We start from the raw sequence: 25418 nt of genomic DNA on the forward strand, positions 1-25418 counted from the left end.
GAAGTCAAATTGCAGGTGTGTTTGGCTTCTCTCCTGTTACACCATGTTTTAAATCACACGGGGACCCTCCAGTCCCTCTTACTGTCTCACCCGTCTTTAAGCTCCCACATCCAGATGAATCATCACTTCAGAGTGAGGATCATCTCTCTGAGTCACGTGCGTTGCTGATATCACACCTTCGCAGGGCAGCCGTGCTCCTCACAAGGCATTGTAAGAAAATGCATAGCACATTTTTATCGAACAAAAGGACTGAAGTGAAACCCAAAGTCAAATCAAGTTTTTTTAGATAATACATGTCTTTCTCTGAAGATATCAGAAGCAAAGATTTTTTTCATGTAAGCAGGATTATTCCTAAGACTACAGAATAAAAGATGGAGTAAGTGTGGTTGGACAAAAGGAAAAAGTTAGCTCTTGGTGGGTACATTATTATTTTTTGCTGACCAGTGGCTTGATAACTCACAGAACTGCCTAGTCTCTACTCTCCTTTGTTCGGCTCGGAGGTGAGTGTTACTGTCCTTCACTCTCGGTTGAGAATACAAAGCAGGTTGTTGTGAGTCAGCGGGAGAACACAGGTAACTTTTTTTTTTCCTTAGTGTCCAGAGTAAGGTAGAAAGAAGCAGACCTGCAGCCAGGCAGCAACAACATAAAGTGAATGATGACTTTAAGCAGTGTATTTGATGTCTTCTGTCCTGAATTGCTGAGTTTGGCAATGAGGTGTGTTCAGATAAAGCTGCTCTGACTATCAATGGGAAAGGTCTCTGCCATGCCTTCCTTTACATTTGCCCTCCCTCTGTGTCGAGATTAAATCATTTGTTGCCACAAGATGTGACTGCTGTCCCTAATATAAAGAAAAACATGCATAATTCAGCTTGAGAGGAGTCATGAATCTTGTGAGATTTGTGAGAAAAGTGCGCACATTTGTCTTGGCAGACTTTAAGCTATGTCCCTGCAGAGATGCACAGGTGCTTGGGACCATTCAGTGTCCTGTTATGAGGTATTAGCAGTTTTTTGTTCAGGATGTGATGTGGCAACAGTGAGAATCAGCTGTTCACATGCATTATTCTATTTATAGGTTTCCTTGTTACCTGTTAAAGTTCAATCAGCAGATAGAAACAAAAATCGACGATTCCCCAACATATGATGAACAAATGAATCCTCTTTTCATGACGTGAGTGAACCTTCCAAGAAACATTAACCCTGCGTTCTACTTTGCCGCTCTGAGGGAGCAGACAGGAATTTCATTTCTCTTCTTCAGCTTCTCTACCCAGCTTCATGCTGAAATAAATTATGAAGAGTGTGAACTGATAGTGAACCCGCTGCGTAAAGGCAGACACACGGGGAAGTGATAATTGAGGTCAGTTTGGGATGCGTAATTTAAATTTTCCTTTTTGTAACACATGCACTTGCAGCTCTTGGTGTCTCCAGCTATGCGAGAGGATTTACATTTGTGCAGGCTCCTGTTTATAAGCAGGCAGATCAGTTATGTGGTTTGACAGTGGGGTCATTTTGCATTAATCCTTTTCTAGCCTGATCATAATATCAGCTCAAAAATGTCCATAAGTTTCAGCAGATCGTATTTGTTTACCTCCCTGTTGCCTAAATGCTAGCAGCACTTGTGGTACGTGGACTCTTGGAGTGATTGTTATGTCAGGACTGTTTTCTCAGTCCTCCCCACGCTCTGTGGGGTTGAGGTCTTTCTTGGCCTTCAAGTTCTTGAAAGCGTTGAGGGGCTGTCATCATCCTGCTCCTGATGATGTTGTAGTTTCTGTGAGGTGTCCAGCTTCAAAATCCTCCAGACTGAAATATTCCTGGCAGCATGTGTCACTGCAGGTTTGATACACTGCTGTATGATTCTCCTCCCTGTTTGTCCTTTGTGACAAATCTCTGATTCGTCTATAAACATGACTTTTTAAATCAACCTGCCAGCCAGCTGCTGATTAGAGTCTTCTTTATTTAGCAAATTCTCCATCTGTGTACTTCTGGCTGTTAGCCAAGCTTTCTTTATTGATCTTTTAAGTGTGTGCTAACTTTGGTCTTACTAGCATGATGCAATATTCTGCTTGAGACCTGAGGCAAATCCAACGAAGTGAGAAGGGATAAAACTCAAGGAAGTCTGACTTTTTGTGTGGTTGAAATATTGTTTATGTCTATAATTGATTTGAGAGGCAATACAGTAATTATACGTAATTACAGAAACAAGTTTCTCTTAAATCATCATCAACACAAACATGACTGCATGAAGGGCTGCACTTGTGCCTGACTGACAGTTCCTTCGTTTGTCTTTCCCCTCTGTAGAGTCACATAAACGCCTTCAGCAGAGGCTGCACTGTGCAATAATAAACTGCCTTGAATCGTCCCTTGCAGGTGCACAGTAAGTCGGAATAATCCACTGATGTCTGAGCTGACAGCAGATTTATTAACAGTATTAGCATTTTTGCTCTGGTGAGAATTTGTGTAATAATGTTTGCTCGTGCAGCAGCATACAGCCCAGGACCACTCACAGTGTCAGCCTATTGCATTTAAATGGACTCCATTCTCCACAGCTACAGTAAAGTCCTCCAGCTGAGGCTTGTGTCCATAATATAAAATTAAAGCTGTCCCTGCGATATAACATATTGTCCACATCATTTACCTTCTCAGCTCTTGGGTGGTTGTGATTAATTCCAGTTTTGCAGGTGAAAGGCATTCTTCATCACTGACTGTGCTCCACCCTGTACGTCCATTATGACTGTGCTGGCAAATGTCCAGCAGCACAAGACAGTGAAATGTGACACGCTGACACTCCTCCCCTCCCGTTTGTCGATCCTTTTTTTAGTCTGGTCTACCAGCTCTAGTGGTCTCATTGTCTTGTCTGACTGAGATATATGTGTAAAGTTTGCATTGCACATCTGCATTTCTCTATTTGTTGAGGACAGTGTACTTGCATATATAAATATATATATATATGGGACTTGGCTTCCCCAGAAAGAGAACACAACAGGAAATAGAACAGTAATAATTTCCACCACTGTGACTCCTTGGCTTCATGTGCAATAATGCTTTCTCATTTCAACATCCACATACATTTATCATGCATATACACCATGCAATCAGGTTAATCGGGCTCCACTGGTTTCCAGAGTGCACACATGCTTATATGAAAACAGCATGTCTGACCAGTCTGGCCAGTGTGTTTCTAGGTTTGTTCTCAGAATTTGTTTGTATTTCTGTCTAAATGTGACAAATCAAAATATGACATCCCATTGGGGTTTCAACCAAATTTCAGGGCTGTTCATCTCATATTTGTGAAAACTGTTTGAAGAAAGCCCAAAATGTAAAGTCAGTGAATCATTAAAAACATAAGCTGGTGACTTTTTCATTGATTTCACTCAAATTAAGGGAGTTCATGTTGCTGCAGTTTTGGCAATGCTACAGTAATGGTGATCTTCACATGCATATATATATATATATATATATATATATATATATATATATATATATATATATATATATATATATATATATATATATGTATATGTATGTATATGTATGTATATGTATATATATATATATATATATATATATGTGTGTATATATATATGTATGTATATGTATATATATATATATGTATATATACATATATATATATGGTGTTTCATGAGTGTTGCAACCTTCGCCTCCACTCACGGTTAGGATTAGACTTTAACACACAACTGCAGGAAGACAGGTATAAAAAAACAGGGTAAGGCTGTAGGCTTTGTGCAGGCGAGGGTTCATGTCTGCACAATATAATACATTCAATTACATCAATATTTTTCTGAAAAACTTGCCACAGGCACGAAAGACAATTCCAGTTGAAATGTATTAGTATGTGCCTCCTGTTACAAAAAAAGGGCAATTTGTGTAATTGTGCACAAAACAATGAATGTCAAATTATCTGAATATCAATCTCGGTACAGTTTTATTCATGTTTGCCTTTAAAGCTTTGTAAAATGCCGCCCCCAGTCTTTCTGAAGTTGCTGCAGTTACCCGTCACAAAGATGACCTGATATCACCTTATCAGTTGAAGGCCTCTGTGGTCATTATGACAGCTGACAGCTCTGATAGCTGTGACAGTTAGCTTCTTTTATTTCTCCCAGTCAAGCTTTCTGAGTGTCTAAAGCATTCTTTCATCTGGATCTCAGACATAAGGGCAGCTTCACCTTCGTCTGTGAAGACAGTCAGGTTTTGGCAGCAGGCCACGGTTTAGTTTCTGCCTTCATCATCATCATCATCATCATCCTCCATCAAGTTTAGTCCTGAGCTTTATGCTCTCTCCCCCCTTATTTTCAGCCTTTTATTGCTGTGGATGTTGATAGTATAACTTGATTGTCAGCTGATGCAAATTGAATTATTTAGCATAGAGTTGTTTGAGACCACCATGTGAATGTCCGGTATATATTGTTAGCATTATGCTTCCACATAGGAATTTCAGCTACCACCCGATCATATCATATATCTGATTTTTTGGCATGGCTGTGGTAAAATGCTCCATTCTCTCTACCAGATAGTTGCTTACTTATTAAAACTTTTTGCTAGAAAGTGGTCTGTTCTGACAAATTGCAAAGAATGTCTGTAAAAATGAGGAGAAGCTGAGCAGCTAGGTGCTAATTCTTGGTGGATTCATTGCTATGCCACTGATAACATTGCTTGTAGTCATTTGAACAGTTGACATAAAAATACTGTTTCTTGTAGCTTCAAGAAAAGTGTTGGTGAATCTTTATTCTGTGGTTGAAATGGCATTTTCTAAATGAATTACAGGATAAATTGTATAATTAATTTGAGCACCACAGAAACCTTGCAGCCTCAGCCCCTTAATTAAAATCTACATACTACTTGCCCCACTGAATCCCTGGAAGTGTTATTAATTGCCACAGAATTCCAGACATGCATGGGGAGTTTTGTTTATCATGATGGCCTCGGAGAAAATAAGGATACTGTAACAAATTTGTGCAGAAAAGCCCATGGTGTCCCATCCATCATTCTTTCTATGTCTGACGTTAAAACCCTGAATTATTCTGACCTGCTCCTGCTGTCTAATGTACACCGCCTCTCAGACTGCCACTGTGGTGTGTGGTTTGCTTCTCGTTTTTCCCCTCTTCATCTTATCTAACCTTTCCCTGGGGACTAACTGACAGGAGCCATGTGTTGGGACATGATTAGCTGTACATCTTGCTTCCTTGCCGTACAGTTTCACTAGGGTTGACTTAATGTTGAGGTGACAGCACTTTGCTCCCTCTCACAGCTGGAGCTGACAAGAAATGTGCTGGCTGCACTATATTAATATCAAGTGGGCGTTGTTAAGATGTGTCTTTGTGTTGCTATGTATTACTAGAAAAGGGCATTTCCTGAAGAAAATGCAAGTTTGATTGCTGCAGCTGAAGCGTTGCTTTGAACGCTGATGTGAAGGATTGCTCTGAATTGCTAGAGAATCAGAGCAATTCAGAGCTTTGTATGCCTCTGTGTGTCAGCCTGTCACCATGGTAACAGCAGAGGAGACCTCAATATCGACTCCAACTTTGAGAGCCTGGCGTGTGGAAACGATTCGGAATTAGAAGATTCTCAATACAAGTGTGATAGAGCAGCATCTAATGAGCGTTTTAAGACTAAAATGTTTGAGGAGATACATTTGGCAGATGACCCTCGTTGAATGGCTCTCTCATAGACTCCCATGTTAAAAATGACACCGAAATTGCTTAATATTTTATTTTATAATTATAATTTTTTGAAAAACCCGGAATGTCGTCTGTGAGATGAACATTTTGATAGTTGAATGGCTGAAATCAGTCAATGTATGCTGAAGATACGCTGCGCCAAAAAACATACAGAAGAATAAGAAAGAAGAAGAAACGGTGAAGAACAAGAGTTTGGTTGCTAGGCAACCAAACTAATTATAGCGCCTGATATATGTATCATGATTAAAAACCATTACCATCTTCGTTCATTTTGACTTTTATTGTGACCTTGAGAAATAGATATATAGCTTGAGCTCTAGCTAGATTGTTGTTTGTTTTCTAGTTTCCTTAATGGAAACGTAAGTATGTGGAAAATCAGACATAATCTGGTAAATTGTACAAGGTACAAGGTATAAACGCATCAAGTGACAAAGTTGCAATCAGATTGGATCGAGGGCCCCCTTGAATCTGACTTGACATGACCGTGAACCTTGTAAGAAAGTTGATGTTTTTCCTCAGCCCCAGAGCTGTTAGAGAAAGCATTGCTTTTGAATAACTAACACCTACTGGGCAATTGGTCTGCAGTCCTCAGTGCTGGATATGTTGCACCAGACTGTCAATTGAGAATGTTGTCTCAATTTACCAGTGTACATTGCTTTTCTCATCTCGGAACACACACTGTGCTCGGTAACTAAGGGAGTGAAATTGAAAAAAAAAACAAGAGGCTGGAATGAGTTTCCGTCGCAGGTTGTATGGGCTCACCCACAGGGATGGGACACAGCAGAGCAGATGTGTGTTGGTCATTTGCACAGAATGGCTCTGATTGTTCTGGCATCCTATGATGACTCTTGGACATCTCCCTCAGGTATTTCAGGCTCTAGTAGGAGACCCAGGGGCAGAACCAAAACACTGCGGGACTATATATCTTGTTGGGGAACGCCTCAGGATGTCTTCGGGGATTCTGGAGGGTGTAACTCAAATAAAGGCCATCTGGGCTTCTTTGCTGAACTTTTTTTGGCAACACTGTTCAGAGTAAGGAGAAAGAAAAGAAACAAAAGGTGCCCACTTTGTCTTTGCACTCTGATGCACAGATTTTTTTTTCTTCCTTGTTAAAACCTGTGCAACAAATACACACTATATAATGGCCGATAGTTCTGGTGGTGTTAGTGTAGTCACGACTCAAACAAAGATGATGAAGAAGTGATACCTCACTTGTGCAAGTGTACATATTTGTATTATGTAACATGTGTATTCACTGCAGGCCAGGAGCACACCTTTTAAAAGAAAAACACATCTTTTGTATTTTTGTGGATAGCAAAAACAAAAGATTGGCATGAGCTGCCAACCAGGCCAGCCTGCAGGCAGGGAGACATGGCAGGCCAGGACTGACATTAACAACCCAACTCTCAAAATAAAATATACTTATATAAAGCCCCTGTATTCATGCACTGACAGTTATCCACATTTGGTTCACTGTGCTAGCGTAATATAAGGAGAAGAAGTTCACATACAAACATGCAAAACACTTCCTGACATCATCCTGTATAATTTCACCTCATCTATTACAATGGCTGCCTGAACCTTCGGCTGTGCCTGTGGCTCTGCCTCAAAGGTGCAGCAGATTAGGCTGATGACTTCAGACCATCTGTGGCATCAGAACTGCCAGAGTCATCTTCTACAGCCAGCTTTATTTCAGCAGAAAATACTGGCAATCACCGGGGGTCGTGACCTTCTGTGACCAACAAGGTAATAACAGTATAGCAGCATTTATTGGAAAGGGACTCATGTAGATATTTGACATTAACACTGACTGAGACAGTGTAGATTGCAATTTCCTTTGAGCGTCTGCAAACTCCCGATAGGCTTTATTAAAAGGAGTGATTTGTCTAATCTGGTGCGAAGAGCGATGATGTGTGAAACTGTGAGAGATGATTAAACCTCTCTGGTGTCAGAGAGATGGTCCCCGTGTTTTTTTTGGTGCTCCCCCTTCAGAATTTAAGACCCTGCCGCAGTGACACGTCCTCCTCTGAATTCTGCTCCGTTCAGTCATTTTCTTTAATTCTTCCTTTTGTTCTTTAATCCCCCAGTTGATGCAGCAGAAACACAGATCCATGAAATTAATTGCTGTAACAATACCCGGGTGAAAAGTGTCAGTTTTCACAAAACTTTCTTCTTGTAAGTTGTTGCCGGTTCTAAAAGATTGACCAGTTAATAACTGGCTTTTATTTGCCGTCTGTTCTATTCTATTGAAATCGAATCAAGTCACTGAGGTATAATAAGTAAAAGATGAATGTCCTCGGCTGAATAAACTGAATTAACTCAAGGGTCAGCTCATCCAATTAGTGATTTCACTCCGCGGTGGTATGTACAAAGCCAGTGAAAGGTCGCTAGAGTAGTTTTTATAGTGCCTTACAATAAGTCTTGTGTTACTTCAGTACATTTCACTACATATTTTTTAGATAAAGGCTGTAGTAGAGTACAGTGTTTGTATAGTGCGAGTGGAGGTCTGTATATTTTCAGCTGTGGCCGTAGGTATGAGTCTGCCTCGTTGTATTTAGACAGGAAACAAGAGTCACTACTGGTCTGCCTGACCTCTAGGGCTCTGATTATAAGTGCAGCCTTGAGGTAATATGACTGTGGTTTGCTTGTTATTATTCATGCTGTGACACTTTCTCTGATAGATACAAGTGTTGAGTGTCCAGTTTTTTTTTTTTTTTTTTTTTTTTTTCCTGGCTACGTGCTGCTATCGAAGCTCCTTTATTGTTGAACCCATGCAGTGCATCGGTAACATATTGTTAATAAAAGCACCGCAGGCTCTAATAGTAACAGCAGGACACGCTCATAGCTTCATACCAGCAGTCAAAGTTCGAACAATAACCATATCCAGCACAGCAAAGTCAGGGCGGCTGCAGCTGTGCTCATAGCCAGCATATGGCTGCTGTCAAATGTCAGCCATTAAAGATGAGTAATAAGCACTAAACATACAATCCTATATCATGTCTCATGTCACCGTGTCAATCCTAAGAAGTGCCAGTTTAAGAGTATGAGCTCTTAATACTAGCTCGTATTCTTGTCCTCCTCTTCATCAAACATTTAGTTTTTACTTTTCTAGACGTGCCTCTCACCTGTATTTATTTATTCACAAGAAGGAATTCGAATGAATTTAGTTTGGATTATATACAAAGCTGAAATCAGAGCTGTAGCTTAGAAAGTGTGAATGATTTGTTGTTGATGCCGTTTTGAACAGCCCAACAACCATATAGCAGTGAAACACAGCAGTTTCTGGAAGTTAGGACATCCTTTCTGCCATATATCCAGCATCACATCAATGCAAAATATCCATCTTTGTCTTGGTGTGTGTGTGTGCGTGCGTGCATGCATAATGAGGGCAGAATGCTGATGGCAGCACACAGAAAGCAGGGTCTATGTGTATAAATAACACAGCCCAGTGAGATTTCCATTTTCTCCCTGATTGGCTCTGAATTGGAAAAGCATCCTTTGAACGCTTGCGAGGTGTAACATCACGCCCGAAAGGCAGGAGATATATCAACGAGATCCATCTATTCATCCAATTCCTCAACTGCTTCCATTGCTCAGTGTTGCAGGGGAGTCTATCCCAGCGTGTCCTGGGTGAAAGGTGGAGTTACTCATTGGGCAAGTCAACAGTAGACACATTTTGACACCTGTAGGGCCATGTTTGGTTAATCCAAATCAGTGTAGTATTTGATCGCTTAACCTAAAGGTTGACCTGATTGAGGTGATGGGATCAATTCCTTTTGATCCAAGGTGCTCTTCTTCTGCATCTTTAATGCAGTGTAAGCAAGTGGAGGGAAAAAAAATGTATCATATTTTATGATGTAGGAGCAAACAGCCAGCAGCCTTCAAGTTGTCATGATTTCCTTTTTCCAAGGTTGGCAGATTTGAAGCTCTCAGTTACATAGGCCATGCATGTTGTTGAGGTCAAATGGAGAGTGTGAAACGTTCGCATGTGTCAGATTAGAAGGTTGCTTTCCCAGGAGTCATTTGGACATTCTGTAAAGTCTTGCAGCAGGCTGGTAGAATTTCTGAATCCCTTCTTTTAAATACAGAGATAGATTTTTGATCAACGACTAACGGATTGAACGAAAGTTCAGTATTAGTACCAGCAGATCTGATATAAAGCATGAAAGCTAATTTGTCCTGGATTGAAGACAAACAGCTGCTTTTTTAGACTTTGGCAAAATCTGTAGGCAGAGTTCAGCACTAGTGTGACTGCACATGGATGGATCTTAATGTCTTTGCTGGTCCTCTGACCTTCCATTTAGATCCAACAGAAGGTCAGAAACCCCCCTAACAACATGTTATATTGGATGGATGGGTTGGCACAGGTCACGTTTGGTTCAAATATTCATGCCCCTTTTAAAAATAGTATAAAAGCCAATGTTTCAAAGTTTTATGTGTTATTCCCTTGAGGAACTCTTGATTCTTAGAATTACATTTTACAATTTGATAATATAGTAATACAAAGTTATTATAATTATCACCACAATAAAACTGAAACCGATCAAAAGGATGTGCTGCACACCCTAAAACTACTTTATGTTGTATCACTGTGAAATTGTAGTTTTAATATATTGAATTTGATTCACATTAGTTAAGCAGTTGGCTATTTGGTAGCTGAGATGTGTAACAGACGAGCTCGACAAGCAGGAACATAGTCTTCACCACAACAACAAACTATTGTTGACAAAAACTAAAATATTCATTATAATAGTACACTGCATGGCTCATAATAATTTACAGTAACAGATGCAATGTAAAACTAACCTGTTACTAATATATTAATAAATGGGACAACCTCCGTGTAGTTCACTACGTGAAAAAAGACACTCAGATCATTTGTGTGTTGTGTTGCGCTGCGTACAGCCGGAGCCTGTCCTCATCGGGTGAGGTGGCATCACTTACCCACCTGAACGAGTATTCCAGGGCAACCTTCTTCACACAGTCCCTGTTTCTGCTTTACTGGTTTCATATTTCATTGTAGACACAGCGCAGTGGGCCGCCCGTTCCTAGTTACAAATATCAGCCGCAGCAAATGGGTTCCCATAAATATACAACAGCCCGTACACCGAGCCAGGCCGTATTTTTCACTCTCATTGTTTTTAGTTGCTGGTAACGTATGCACCTCTCACTTCCTGGCTGGTAATGATCTTGAACTTTTCAGCAAAATTGCGTCATTAAACTGTGAGATATTTATCAGGAGCAGAGAAACTGTAAAGAGGAAAGAACTTTCCGACTCGTCTCTGTCCAGTTTGTTGAGATTCGGGACCTCAGATGTCAAGCGTGGAATGAAGGAGTGGGTCAGAGATTAAGAGGATGGGAGAAAAAGTAAAATGTGTTAGAGGTGAGAACGTAATGAATGCGTGCGTGTGTCCTGGATTACAAAGTATTGATCCCAGATGGAGATGTTGGCTTTGGCTGTCTATATTACTCTTGCTGCAGAAGGCAGCTTTGGACATTTCACCTTCAATTTCCTATTCAGACATCAGCAGAGTAATCACCCTTTCTCCTGTTTTTATATCTTCTGCTCTTGTGATTAGTGTCAGCCATTAGATCTGTTTTATCTCTCCTTCCTTGTCTCTGTCTCGTCACAGCACAGCAGGGTGGTCTGTTGTTCCAGCTTTTATTTATCTCGGTATGTGGCGCAGGCAGGAACGTGTATTTTTGTCTTTGAAAGGGCACATCAAGTTTCACCGGTGTTCAGAATCTGCAGTTTACTTGTGTGAACTCTTGACGTGGGGCCTCCCACACAGAAGTGCATTGTGGGTGCATTTCACTGACCTGTTTTGATATTAGGTGCATGTTATGTCACCATCCGTCGGCCAATAACACAAGATTGTAGAAGAGTTTTCTTGTTTTAAAGTTTTGTAGTTCATGTTTGTGTTTTGAATTTTTGCCTATTCTGTTAAAATCTTACGATTTTATTGCATTAAGACTCTTTTTATAATCGCCAGTAATGAAAGTATCTTTCATACATATATAATTGTCCCACACAGCAGTGAGTGGCTGTGTTTGTGCATCACTACAGCACCTACAGCAGCTGCTCTTCAGTCGTATGTTGGATGTTTTTCCTGCCTGCCCAGAAGGCGTGCAGTGTTTAAATTTATAATTTCTGCTGTGACATTTCACGACACAGGAAGTTAGAAGTGTTTTTTTAAACCTCTGTAAAGCCTTTCCATACTTTCTAGACAGAATATTCAATTATTAAATTAGATTAAATTAAGTATTTTTAGACATGGTAAATAATGTGTTGATGCAGCTATATTTACACACTTTGTAAGTGATGCAGTGAAATACTAGACATTTAAATACATGATGACAAACCCCCCTGCCTCAGAGCAGGTAGATCTCTCAGCTCACCAGCCAGGAGATGTGATAATGCCTTCTTTAAAGGAGGTACATGCTCTTTGCCTTGAGTCATGCAGACTCCCTCCAGCACTATCAGACAAAGAGATGCCCACTTGGTGTTCTGTAATTATGCAAAGCTCTGCACTCGAGCAGAAAGCTGTGACACTGTCCAGGGCTGCGCCGCGCTCTCTCCACACGGTTCCTCCCCCCCTGGTGATGACTGAAATGTCAGCCTTGTATCAGGAGGAGAGTCATATCGCGTGTCCTGCACACATAGCTGCACACACACACACACACACATGAATATGGATACGTTCCAGATTTCCTTACAAATGGGGAAGATTTGTTCCCTGCTCTCAGCCGTAGGCAGGTTTAATGACGGCTTGTCGGTGTGCAGGGAAGTTTTTCATACCGTCCTTCCTTTCCTGCTTCATTTGCTGCTGTCTCCCACTTCTTGTTTTTACCATCTGCGGTCACCAATCACAAAGCTGAAGCACTTCTCACTAACTTATTTGTTTCTCGGTTTCTTCTCTTCCTATTGCATGTCGTTAATGATTTACATCATCATTTTCTTTCGTATTACACAGGCTGAGCAATACCAAAGTACGTGGTTATTGAATGTGGAGATTGGATACATAATAAGTATAACCAACTCTGATATGATTTCAGGAATGGATGAAGTTTGGAGAAATGGGATTGTGGATCATGTCAGACATATATATATGCACATATTCCAGTTATTTCCTATAGTATAGTCATTACCTGCATGTTTTAGGTGATGTGCTCGCTTTCATCTTAAGAGGTTTAGTTTGCTGTTTATTAGCCAAAACTGCTCACGTGGAGATTTTGTAAAGATTCATTATTAATTGTGTAGAAGCATTTTATTTACAGAATACAGGCTGTGAACAAATATTTCATTTATGTAACAACAATTATCATCCGATTGTTCTTTACATGAAAAGCTCAGGACCTTATAGAATTATTACAGCAGTGATGGTTGTGATCACTTTGTGCTTCCTCCTTATTCTCAGAAACAAGGCGGGTCTGTTCAGTCGCATGCCGTCCAGTGTTCCTCTTCACTGTTCCTCTGTAACTTGTTGTTTTTTAATGTTTCCCATGATTACTGCAGGGCACTCTCATCAGTGGTGATTCTGGCCGCCTTTGATTTGCTGTTATCGCTTAAACTCTGTCACACATTAAATGTTTATAAGTTAAAATCAAAAGTACACTCATGTCCATCTTTACTTTCATAGAAATTTTTTTTTTTTTAAATGGTTACATTTTAATGGGCAGACTTCAACCCGTCTCTGGTTTCTTTGTCAAGATGAGCGACATATAATCTGCGGCTGCTCTGGCACCCCATGAAGCATCATCCCTTCAAAATAGAGGGTCAATCTTGTGTCTGTGCTTCTCTGCCCAGTGCTGTTAAGGATTGCGGGGTATTAAGAGGGATTCATGCCACAGAAGGGGCCATGATATTTACGGAGTGAGCACAGAGGGCAGAGATGGGAGAGAGGCTCAAATCTGAATCACATGCCAAGAGGGGGGGACACAGCCAGGACCTTAAAGGGGGAAATATTTAGGTCTTCGTGCACATGCAGACAAATGTGAGAATTTAGGGTTTGAGTGCATTGAAATCGTTGGTGAATAATGATAACAAACTCCAATCAAATTGGATTCAAAAAGCCATATTTTCACTTAGTGTTTGTGATCATACAGTTGTAGTTTTATGTCTACCACATGTTAAGCTTCAGCTGAAGGCTAGGAAGGTACCCTGTACAAAATGTCCTGTATATTCAGTCATCCTCTGTGGTCTCTCCTGCAGAGTACCTGATAATGCAGCCAAAGGCCAGTAAATGTCAGATACCATAGTCTAACTCCTCCTCCTCCTCTTTCTTCACAGCTCCTCGTCCCCTGCAGCAGTCACCGAAGGATTCACGCTGTCTGAAGTCGTGCACCGATCATGCTGAATCCAGCCGCTGATGCACAGTGGGAGTGTGAAACATACTGTGAGTAAACATACTTATTCACACGTGCACGTGACACACAGTAGGACAACACATTAAGTGGAAGATGTGCCTCCGGGTTCCAGCGTGATACTGTTGTGGGACCGCGTTGGTGCTATGCAGAGTTTTTTAACTGCAAGTCTTCCTGTTAAAGCTTGGTGGCAGTGTTACAAATAAATAGAACAACCTGAAATCTAGACTCTCTGCTTGTTGTGCTCTTAGTGCTTGCTTTGCTGCTATGAAAAGAGGCTGGACAAATGACCTTTAGTAGTGGTGAGGAGTAGGTGTTGTGCTCCTGTAGCATTTGTGTTTTTGTTTGTGGGCTTTGTTGGATTCTCTGCATAGCCTTTGTTTTAGCTTCGAAGCTACAAGTCTTAGCATTAATGACGAGAAAAGCAACCAAATGACTTTGAAAGATTAAATCTTGAATCTTATAACAATCTTTATAGTTTATTGTCCCTGCCTCCTGTGTGTAGTTCAATCTGTCAAATTGTGAATGTCTTTGTGATGCTATGTCAGGGTTTAGCCACATATTTGATGTGAGTTGGGCTGTTCTGGTTTTGGCTTTTTGGAAATAATCTCAAGAACCCCTGTGATACATTACCATCTAATTCAGTACAGACCATTGACAGTAAAATCTATGGACAGAGCTTCTGTGACATCACCCGTTTGTTTCTGAAGTGCCGTTTTGAGGCTCGGTGGGAGGCTACGGCACTTGCTGACCGCCGCCATGTTGGCAGCGTCATGTCCGCCAGAACTCCAAATATGGACAATGAGGGGGAGCACGCGTGGAGTTCAGGGGGGCGGGCAATTGTGGAGGCAGGAAACTCGCGCTGTGATACGGCAGCCGCCTGTCACTCAAGCGGCAACGCTCTGAATATAATTAAAACGAGTGAGTTGTAAAAAGATTCACCCCCCCCTACAATTGACACTGGAAGGGAACCTATTATTTGAGTCCAGAATGTTTTTTTTGTACCAGGCTGTAAACATGTTCATTTCTGCTGTGAAGTCGGCCATTTTAACATGGGAGTCTATGGGAAATGACTCGCTTCTGGAGCCAGCCCCCAGTGGTTGCGGCGTGAACTACAAGTTTTGACACTTCAAGTTTGCCGCTTGGTACAGACCTGTGTCACCCAGCCCTAATAATCGGCTTTATTTTACTTCACCGGCAGATCAAAATGTCCACTTGTCCAGCATTTGTGCAGCCCTATCTTCTCTCACACCTATCTGTAAAATAGTACTGTAGTATCCCACTTTTAGTAACTATGGTAACCTTGTAGATATGAAAGCAGACTAGATTTCATCCTGAAGTCTGCAGAGAGAGTTTTCTCCCTGTAGGTCAGCCTCCGAGGGATTCTGCAGCGCTCCTCTCGCTGCCTCCCGCTGAGCAGCAGATTGTTGGTAAACCAGGCCACAGCATTTGGCATCAGGCTGCGGGGAGGCAGCCCTAGATTGTGATACGTGTTCACAGGTTAGATGCCATGAATAAAGGTACAGATGGATTTGCTAAACAGTGAGGGGCAGAGTTAGGAGCTGTGGCGTCAACCAACACGTCTCATTAGAAATAGAAGAGAGCTAAGAAACAGGAAGAATAACCTGGACAAACTTTGTCATCTTAGAAATTTATTCTAAACTGTGCACATGTTCAAATGCATGTACTTTCTGTTCTTTTCCTCCTGCTGCAATTTTTTTTTTCTCCACCATAACTGAAGCACGTTTCTAATTCCAAAATGTCTTGCTTATTTCATATAATTGAAATTATCTGGGGAAAATGGATGCCAGCCTTTTTTATAATGGAAAGCAGACATTCCTCCTCGGGCTTCCTTTGCAATAAGATCCAAATTTCAAGACTGGCTGGTGTCTGGAAACAAGTGCATTGCAACCTCCATCTACCCAAGGTTAATTGACTCTTAGAATCTATTTCCAGTACTCGTACTTGTCTGTTGCCTGAGCCATATCAATATCCCTTCATTATTCCAGCAAACAAAGCAGCTGTTCCAAACATAACAAACCACTTATAATTTCTGAGGAAGAACTCTGTCTAGACCACGGTGTCCACTGATGTGCCATGAGTTTCTTGGAGGGATGTTCTCCATCTGCTCGTTCAGATAAAGCATTCGGTTTCATTTTGTTGTTTGCAAGTCCAGATCAACCAAGAGCAAAGACAAGAGCAGGTTGTTGGAAACAAAAGCCTAGAGGAAGCTTGATCGGCCTGCCTTGGCTAACTATCCGCATCAAATACAAATACAGGCGCTGTGGTAGACATTCTGGAGAGGAAGCGTTAATCTTTTGGCAAACAAAAACCATCAGAGGACAACAGAAAGGGAGAGAAAGTACTCAGGCCTCTAAGCAGTCTAAGCACTGCTGTCTTGGGAACATTTTCAGTTTTTTCTGGAAGGTGTCCATATGTAGGAGTTCCCACAGTGATCCGCTGGCTCTGTTCTTATGAAAATGTGTCTTTTAATTAAAGTAGTTTGTGGAACTGATTGGGCTCAAGGGTCGAAGCCGGTGATGATCAATGTTGGCCGGGAAGCAAAGCCCTGGCACAATGAGCACAGAGTGTCGTTTTCACACCTCTATCAGCCTCACTTTTAGGTACATCCATCCATCTTTGTGTAAGTGTGTGTGTGTGTCAGGAAGATGACGGTAGACTTTGGTGCACAGACGGTGTGGTTCCGTTTCTACGGCCCATTGTCCTCCATCAGGCACAACGGGATGTTATCAGCCTCAGCCAGGCTCAACCTCCCACAATGCTTCATTACCTGCATCTGTGTGTCTGTGTGTGTGTATGTACATTTTCATCCCGCAAACAATGCTTCATTATGTGCCTCTCCCAGGGCTCCCTTAACATTTTTCCTGTCTCATTACTTGGTGATAGTCATGTCGCAGTCGTTTTTACATAGCAGCAAGAACACACACACCTACTCCTACTTCAGTCAGTGTGTGCCATTATTTCAAACTCACTGACAGTGGACCAACATGTCTGATTATATTGGAAAAAAGGGCACAAGCAGACATTTTAGAGCTGACACTGACCACATGGGGGACCAGCAAAGACTTTCTTCATGTGTTTTTAAAATGTCATTTTGAATATTTATACATTCAAGTACAAACACAAATTTGATTTTGTATTAATGCATAATAATAATTGTTAGTCTGGAGAAACAATTCTTAATCGAGAATTAACTTGATTAAAGATTCAGATGATCTGAGATTGTGTGCATCCATACAGGAATGTGAACACAAGCTTCAATCTAACAGGGCGACGTGTGACTAAGAGTTAAGTAAACTTATTTTGCAAGTTTTGTTTTACACCTTTAACACTTAAACCTAGATGGTGAAATAAAAATATATTAGGGGATTTCCCTTTAAAGCATCAACATCAAGGCAGGTGTTGTGTAAAATTGTGCACTACTATATGGCTGTATCAGTCAACATGCACTTCTCAATTTTACTTATTTGCAGAGAGTTGTAGAAGGAGAAGTTTGCAGTGTTTGTAGTGAGTTTGTTAGCTACAGGACTTGGACATACTAGAATCGGCCTGTATTCAGGTAGATTTGTCTTGTTTTCCCCTCGGGGATAAATAAAGTGATTCTGATTCTGAGTCTGATTTTCACTCAGAGGTCTTTTGCATGATGTCTTCCATCTAGCAACTCAGGTTAATTAAAGTGTGAGAGACATTCAAAGCTCTGCTGTGAGTGTGAGGAATGTCAGCATCCAAGCTAGTATGTATCCGCATTTAAATGCGTTTTGTCTATGCAGTGAAAACCATTTTTTAAATTTGAACCTCCCACTCTGAAGTAATGTAGTCACTGTTGCTACTTGCAGTCGTCCTGTTGGACCGTCAGTTCTCTGACAGTTTTCATGGTATTTCGGCAGTCACGGAAGCAGGAAGCTCGTGCTCTGATACGGCAGCCGTCTGACACTCAAAGTGGTAACTGTACTTAGGGCTGGGTATCACAGTCAATTTCCTAGATCGATTTGATTTTGATTCTTAGGGTTTTAAACTGATGAATCACGATTCGATTTCATTCAATCTGAATCAATTCAATCTGCTCTTAAATAATGAAAATATCTCCAGCACCTGCATGAGCTGTAGGAATCCTTCATTTTCCACTACCGAGTATGGGCGTAAATCTGTGCAAACAAAAGTTGTGATGGCCTCTTTATGGGCCGCGGAGACTCTGATGGTAATGCTAGCAGGTCCTTCAGTTTATTTTGTTTTTCTCCGGGCCGTGTGTTGTCGGAAGCTAAGTTTAGCATAGTGTGGTACCTTGTCAGGTGGTTTCTGAGGTTTGTAGTATTCCTACAATAACTGAGCTCTGCTTGGCATATCTTGCAAACTACCTTGGTTTTATCAAGCTCTTCGTCCTTTGTCTTTTTAAACTTGAAATGATTCCACACTTCAGGTTTCATTTGGGCCTCAACTACGCGACGTTCGACTGCGCAGCTGCATTATCACGCACCAGACCGCTGAGGGAGGAAAATCACACAACACAAAAAAATGCCCTGTGAATCGATACTGCGAAATTTAAATGGAATCGATCCGAAATCGATTGAATCGATTATTTTACTCAGCCCTAACTGTGTGCCCTAACTGCCCTAAGTGAGTTACATAAAAAAAATACCTTCATACAGCTGACATTAGCAGGAAACTTATCGAGACCAGCATGGTTTTTGGAACCAGGCTGTAAGCATGTTTATCTGTGCTGTGAAGTTGGCCATTTTAACATGGGAGTCAATGGGGATTGACCAGCTTTTGCAGCCAGCCCCTAGCAGTTGTGGCGTGAACTGCACTTTACATCACTCTGCATTGGCTTCAAGTCTGAGCCCCGAAGGTTGCTGCTTGGTTGCTGCCCGACTCTCTCCTCATTTGTCCAGTTAATTAGTTGTTGCTGTACACTACAGGTAACAGTAATGCTTCCATAGAGCAGCTAATTTATGCCAGCAGTTCCTCTGTGCTGACTGACTGACAGCTGCATTGATTCAAATCGTGACTGTGAAGCGAACAGTTGAAAGGGAGAGCCAGTCACCAATAATAGAAGTTGTCAACCAGAGCCCCCTCCAGACAAAGGCAGCAGCCCCCCCGCCCTTTCCTTCACCCGATGGATGTTTATTAGCAGCTATTTTCATTTTTAATGCTTTGATTGCATCGAGTGCAGTCGTAGTTGTTGTTCCTTGCTCAGATCATATGCTTTATGTTTTGTTTTGCCTGAATTCCACACTGTCCTGGCTTGCGGGCCCAGACAGCATGAAGCTCAGAGGAGAGCGCAGAAATTGCTTCTAGTCAGAAACATTCCTGATGATGTTTTTCTCCATAAATGAATGAATAAAGATGGACGAACCATCCACGAAGGGCAGAAAGGAAGTCAAGATGTTTGGATTTGTTTAAGTTGTTCATCATAGGGCTGTAAACTATGCATCAAGTGGCCACAGTGTGCGGCTCTTTTGATTTAACACACCTTTCTGTATCATTCTGCTTTCAAACACATGAAAATAAATGTTTGTTGAAATAAGTCTCTTCAGGAGACAAGACTTCAGGAGTCAGCTGGCTTAGGCGGGATTTTTCCACACAATTATTCAAAGTAAAACAGTGTGGATGAATATTATGACATGGCTGGAGGCTGTATCCTGTCACATCTAATAAGAAGTTATTATAGATAATATATTGATCATCTGCATCTGGCCCAGTTTCCTGCCTCGGCCCAGATTAAGGATTTCACAGCACAGGAAACGAATAACAAAAACACAGAGCGAGTGGGACAGAGGGAGGTGTGTGTGTGTGGGGGGGTATAATTAGATGTAATTATTCAGCAGTTATGCAATCAGTTTCTTTTTTTGGTTCATTTCAAGAAGCCGTGTGTCACACTGGTGTAACATAAGCTTAATGTTTAAATGAGAAACAGCATCCATTTAGTTCTGATTTACATAATGCTGAATATTTTAAGTTCAGTTTTTCCACTCAAAAATGAACTTCAAAAAACACCTCTACTTTTACATTGAATATTTACAGTGCTTGTGCTTTCAGACGTCTGTTATGCACATGATTAAAACCCATTCAGGGGGATTTTTTTTTTCTTGTCTCAACTTTGCCGCAGAGCAGGAAAAAAAAAGGGGCCTTGAGCTGTTGAACGGCTGATTGTGTGAATGCATGTTTTTTTAATAAAGGCCAGCTGCCTGCTTCACTTATTATCTGTATTCTCTTTACACAGTGATAAACAAGCACGTTAGAGACATGCACATGTGCTGACACCTCCTGATGTACAAGGTCTTTTCAAGAATTCATTCTGTCAAGCCGGGCACTTGTGGAGGCCTGTGCTTCTGGGCTGTGTGCCCTCTCCAATTTAAATCTGTTTGCCTAATTGATGAATGTTATCGCTTAATAAATTGTGACGGAAAATTAATGCTGCCGGTCAGAGCGGGTGTGTGAAGGTCGTGGTGAAGGCTGACTGTTGATGGTTTAATTGGTTTTTACTCTGTTCTCCAGTCATTTCCTGCCAGATATGGCATCCTAAAAACGCCCCGATGGCCAATTCCGGTGCACTTACTGGCACTTATCTTATTTCCCATGCACCAAATTACCCAAAGGACTGCCGTGCTGTCTTTAGATTTATTTTGTTTCAGGAAAAAAAGCTTCCCCTGGTTAGTCTTAAGTGCGATGTATCAGCAAACTGATGAGCACTGTGCTGAAGCAGTGCAGTTCTGTCAGTTTTATTGATTACCCAGAATGCTTTTTAGCAAAATGAGGAGAAGGGTCTTGACCTCATGTTCATGTGTGTGTCTGGTACACGTAGGAGGACATGTACAGATGATGTTGGGCAAATGGGCACAACCATGTGCCTTCATGAGGTCATCAAGTATTCTACGTGTAATAAATCTCTGAATGATATTCTGTTGTGAAAGTTCAGTGCAGCACATTTCTGTGGTGTCACACATGTATCCAGGGAGTCTGTTAATATACCATACGTGGCGAGAGGAGTCGATTATCTCATCACAATAAGGCTCTATATCATCTTGCTCTGCAGCCGCAGTGAGCTTAACTTTCAGGCCTGAGAGGTGAAGCCCAATGCAGAAGTGTAATATTCCTCAGAGCCTCTGGGGGGGTTGGCTCCAAAATTGAGTCAGTCCCCATACACCCCCCCCCCCCCCCCCCCCTTGTTAAAATGTCCAAATTACAACCTGGTGCAAAGACATGGCTTTGGTCTCTGTTGATAACTTTCATAAGTAAAGTTTTACACCACCTCAGCTCAGCTTTTGCTCCAACTCTTTGCTTGTTTAGGGGTTCAGACAGACCCTGCCTCAACAACATGGCAACAAGCCAAGATGTTGCCAAGACCTCGCTCAAAATGACTCTTCAGGAACCTTTGGGTGAATCCCAGACAGATCAGCGTAGACAATGGAGTTCATTTATCAGGGTGGTTTTTGTCATGCCACAACCTTTTACTATTCTAAAATACAAATGAATCAAATGTTAATACACACTCTGTTTTCCTGTGTGTATCTTTATTAGATCTCTTAGAGCAGCGTCTCATCCTTCTCCAGCTTATTCATGCTTTCAGGAGCGTGATGAAATATTCATACTCGGGGAGTGTGAACTGCCCACTCTTATTCAAAAGAAGTGATTCATTTTCACATCTGTTGGTATATTCAGACTTCCTCTTTAGATGTGAATCTGCACTTTATAAAGACAAGGGAAAAGTTCTATCAGTGATGGAATAAAAAAGGCCCAATTTAAATGCTGATGCTGGCTTCTCCTGTGGCAGGCTGAACACCATGTCACCAGGTTTTTAGCTAACGCTAACTAGCCTTGTAACATTAGCAGAAAATGGCCTGTGAATATCACTGAATATAGAGCAAAGTAAATTGGATGTGTAGCAGTTGGCATTAATCAATTTTGTTGTGTACGCTGCATCATAAAGTAATGCATACATTTTAATTTAATGTCCCTAACATCAGCAAAATAGGGCTCAGCAGGTCAAATAAATACATTAAATACACACATGCTTATGCACACACAGGCATGCCATGACACTGGGTTGAATAAACAGTCAACGGCGCCGCCTGACCTTAGGTCAGTAGTGGCAGTGTGGCTCGACGTGTCACTGGCTCAGGTGTACTCTTTCATTATACAGACATCGATTGGGCAGAATGTCGATAAGGCATTTACGCACCTTAATCCTTGCTGGGGTTGAATTAACATCAGCTACATGCACATAGTTTATGAATTAATTCTCAGCCTGAGGTGCTGTAAGTGTATTTTTTTTTTTGCCTCTTGCATTTGAATCCATAGGAAGAGGAGAAACTGATCGATGTGACCGACTGCAGGTGTCAGGATGAGGAAGTGATGGTGGCTTCTGCTACTGTTACTTTTTGTATCGTTGAATTGATGCCACACTCTTATCTCTCTTTGTTGTTTAAAACTAATAATCTATCAGAAAGAGCGAGACATTAAGGACTTTAAATTAAATTAGAGCCCTCCATGTTGCTAGCTCTACCCCCCAGCACTGCGGCCCAGCACCACGCCTCCACTCTGATGCATGTATACAGCAGATGAGAGCTGTTGCTGAGGGAGTCGCTTCACAGCCTCTGTGGTAACCTTTGAGGTTCCAGTCCATGAATGGTAAGCACCTTTGGGTGGTGTGGCTTCATGGCTGAGGGGAGCTGTAGCTGGGACGGACAGGGAACACAGGGCCACGGCTGCCACCGCTCATCACAGCCGCAGCAGACGGAGCATGGCGAACAGAGCGGTTGCTTTACAGCTGACAGGCAGTAGGTTAATTGACTGAGCCCTCCCCAGCGCTGCTCACTAGAGAAACCTTTCCTCTCCCAAGAGGCACCTCAATTCACTATCTAAGATAAAGATGTTCATACTGATCTGTGGCAAGCAGATACACACAGAACCACACTGTGACGGATGACATAATAGTTCCTGTATAATGTTTGGTGCTCTCCAGAGCGTTTGTGCTGAGATTAATTTCAAAGAATCCGTTGTTTACATCAGTGACAACAAACCTTTCTTCATTTTTATTTATTAATTTTCCACAAAAATACAACAGGCTCATTAAAAAGGGTTCCTACTCCGACGCCATCCATGTTCACACAGGCTTCAGTGTATTGACTGTGATGATTCAGCTACAGCCAACGTATTCCTGAGTAAACTGTGGGTAGGCTGCTGTAAAGGTTGGTGGAGATATTTGTTGTGTTCCCAGATGTTGTCATCTGTGGGGGGGGGGGGGGGGGGGGGGGAGAGGACAGTAGTGCTGGAATTGAATTGAAACAACTATAAGCGGTCCATGAGAAAAATGCACCGATACAATAAAAATCCACACGAAGGTGGAAATGTGAACGGAGGCTGTAACTTTGCTCCAGACTTTTACCCAGGATGCCTTTGTGTTCCCCATTGGACTGTTGTTGTTTCTTTGATTTAGATGCTTCACCTGTTGGAAATGTCACTTCATTTGTGTTTTCATTCTTTAGACATTAATATAATTTCTCACTGTCATGAGAGTCTCAAATGAGAAGAGTGCAGTATAGGACAGTTGTGTTTTCAGGCCTGACTTGAAATGAGTGACTGTCTGAGCAGACCTCAGGTCTTCGGGAAGGTTGTTCCACGGGTGAGGGGCAGAGTAACAGAATCCTGCTTCCCTCTGTTTGGTCCTGACCCTGGGTACACACAGTAGGCCTGTCCCTGATGATCTCAGGGGTCTGGATGCTTCAAAAGTATAAGCAACCTTTGCCACCTTGAGTGGTACCGACATCTCGCCTGGCCCATGGACTAAGTAGATGATGCATTGCAGGAAGTGGTGGAATTTCATCTTTCAGACTCATTAATGAGCACATTGACTTTGGTTTGAAACCTGTTAAAGAACACTTGATGCTTCTCTGGCTTCTTTTATAATCAGAATTGTCTCCAGGCACTTTACAGACACCCTGAGCCCGTCCTCCAGCAAGCACTTCACTTAAATCAGAGTCAAGGAGAAGTGGAAAAAAGGAGGCAGATAGGAAGGAGAGGAAGGAAGAGAGGAAGGGAACAAACAAGCTCGGAGTTTACTGTCATGTGACGTCACACAGTGGTCAACTTGATCAAATGGATTAAGCGTTGTCAAAAATAGATGGTTGCCATCAGCAGCGCGCTCCAGACTGTACAGGAAGTAAGACATCGCTGCGTTAGCCTTAGCAAACGTTAGCTATCCTGATATTAGCACCAGTTCCAATCAGTGTTTATGGACAGATTTAAATACATCGTGTGCTGATAAAGTAAAATAGATCTTCTCAGCTGCACTATATATATATACACAACTATATACACTACTAATTACCACTTCCCCCCAGCTAAGTTAACGTCCAGGCTTAGATGTCTATTTGTAGTGTCTCCTTCCTCGCTGTTACACGCAGCACCGAGTCTGTGAAAATATTTTAACACCATCATCTGTATTAAGGCAGCAAAGTTTTAGCATCTCGGTTTAAGAGGTAAAATGCACGTGCACCAGCACTCTTAATTAGTGGGTGTGAACAGCGTATTAACATTCACATGAAGATTGAGCAACCTGTGACCCTGCTGTGGAATATTGTGAATTGCCACTTGCTCATATATATATATATATATATATATATATATACACACACTTTGCATTGAATACTGTTAGGTGTGTGTTTCGTTTTCCACACCTACATTACAGGAAGGGGAGTTTGTCTCCTATAGGTTAATATTGAGTCATACAATAGAAGCTGTCCCAGCATGGCAGGAAGCATACATTGACACTAAATCACTAGTTTGTCTTGGTTTGATTAATCTATTTGTTGTCTCTTGGCTGCTTCCTTGTCTACGTGTTCTGATTTCAGTTACAGAGGGAGAGATTGTGTCTGAATTCTGCTGCTGGTCTGCCAGGTTTGGTTTTTAATAAATTAAAAGGATTTGGGTGTTTTGAAAGGAGTTTACTTTTTATGTTTACTCTCTTTGGCTCAGTTGTTGAATCCTGTGAGGAAATATTAGTTTGTATGTTGTGAAAGAGAAACTTCCGGCTGTTTTGGGAATGCCTGCACTTTAGGGAGTTTGGTGTTTTGCATAAATCCCAGCGCTCTGTGTGTATGTGTTTGATTGGTAATGCAGGGAACAACATGAAACGTCAGGTCCTATGTTGCACAGCTTTCACATATTTCCCAGGATGTACCCTTCAAAAGCAACGCTGTACCTACTTCTGTTATTGGCACAGCAGAGCTCCATTAAGGCATCAAAAGAACGTACTTATCTTTACTGCCACGCAGCCTTTCATACATTTCCTGAAGGAAATAGAAAAGAGCGGCACTGATAAAAAAAAAAAAAGGAAACATG

At 41.6% G+C, this 25418-nt stretch overlaps 1 protein-coding gene and 1 long non-coding RNA gene across 2 annotated transcripts in view; one reads left to right on the forward strand and one right to left on the reverse strand.

Annotated features, from left to right (window-relative positions):
• LOC114433267 (uncharacterized) overlaps positions 1-25418 on the forward strand; it is a 44118-nt gene that overhangs the window by 14045 nt on the left and 4655 nt on the right. Inside the window, exon 8 of the long non-coding RNA XR_003670348.1 lies at positions 13984-14089. This is a non-coding gene — a long non-coding RNA (uncharacterized LOC114433267). The remainder of the gene's footprint in view (positions 1-13983; positions 14090-25418) is intronic.
• Positions 22181-25418, reverse strand: part of LOC114433266 (protein kinase C-binding protein NELL1-like) — a 201504-nt gene continuing 198266 nt past the window's right edge. Inside the window, exons 21-22 of the mRNA XM_028401745.1 lie at positions 24841-24855; positions 22181-22192 (exon numbers count right to left, since the gene is read on the reverse strand). The gene's annotated coding sequence lies outside the window, so the exon portion shown is untranslated. The remainder of the gene's footprint in view (positions 22193-24840; positions 24856-25418) is intronic.

Source organism: Parambassis ranga, chromosome 3 (genome assembly GCF_900634625.1).
Source record: "Parambassis ranga chromosome 3, fParRan2.1, whole genome shotgun sequence".
In the NCBI taxonomy this organism is placed as follows: Eukaryota; Metazoa; Chordata; class Actinopteri; family Ambassidae; genus Parambassis; species Parambassis ranga.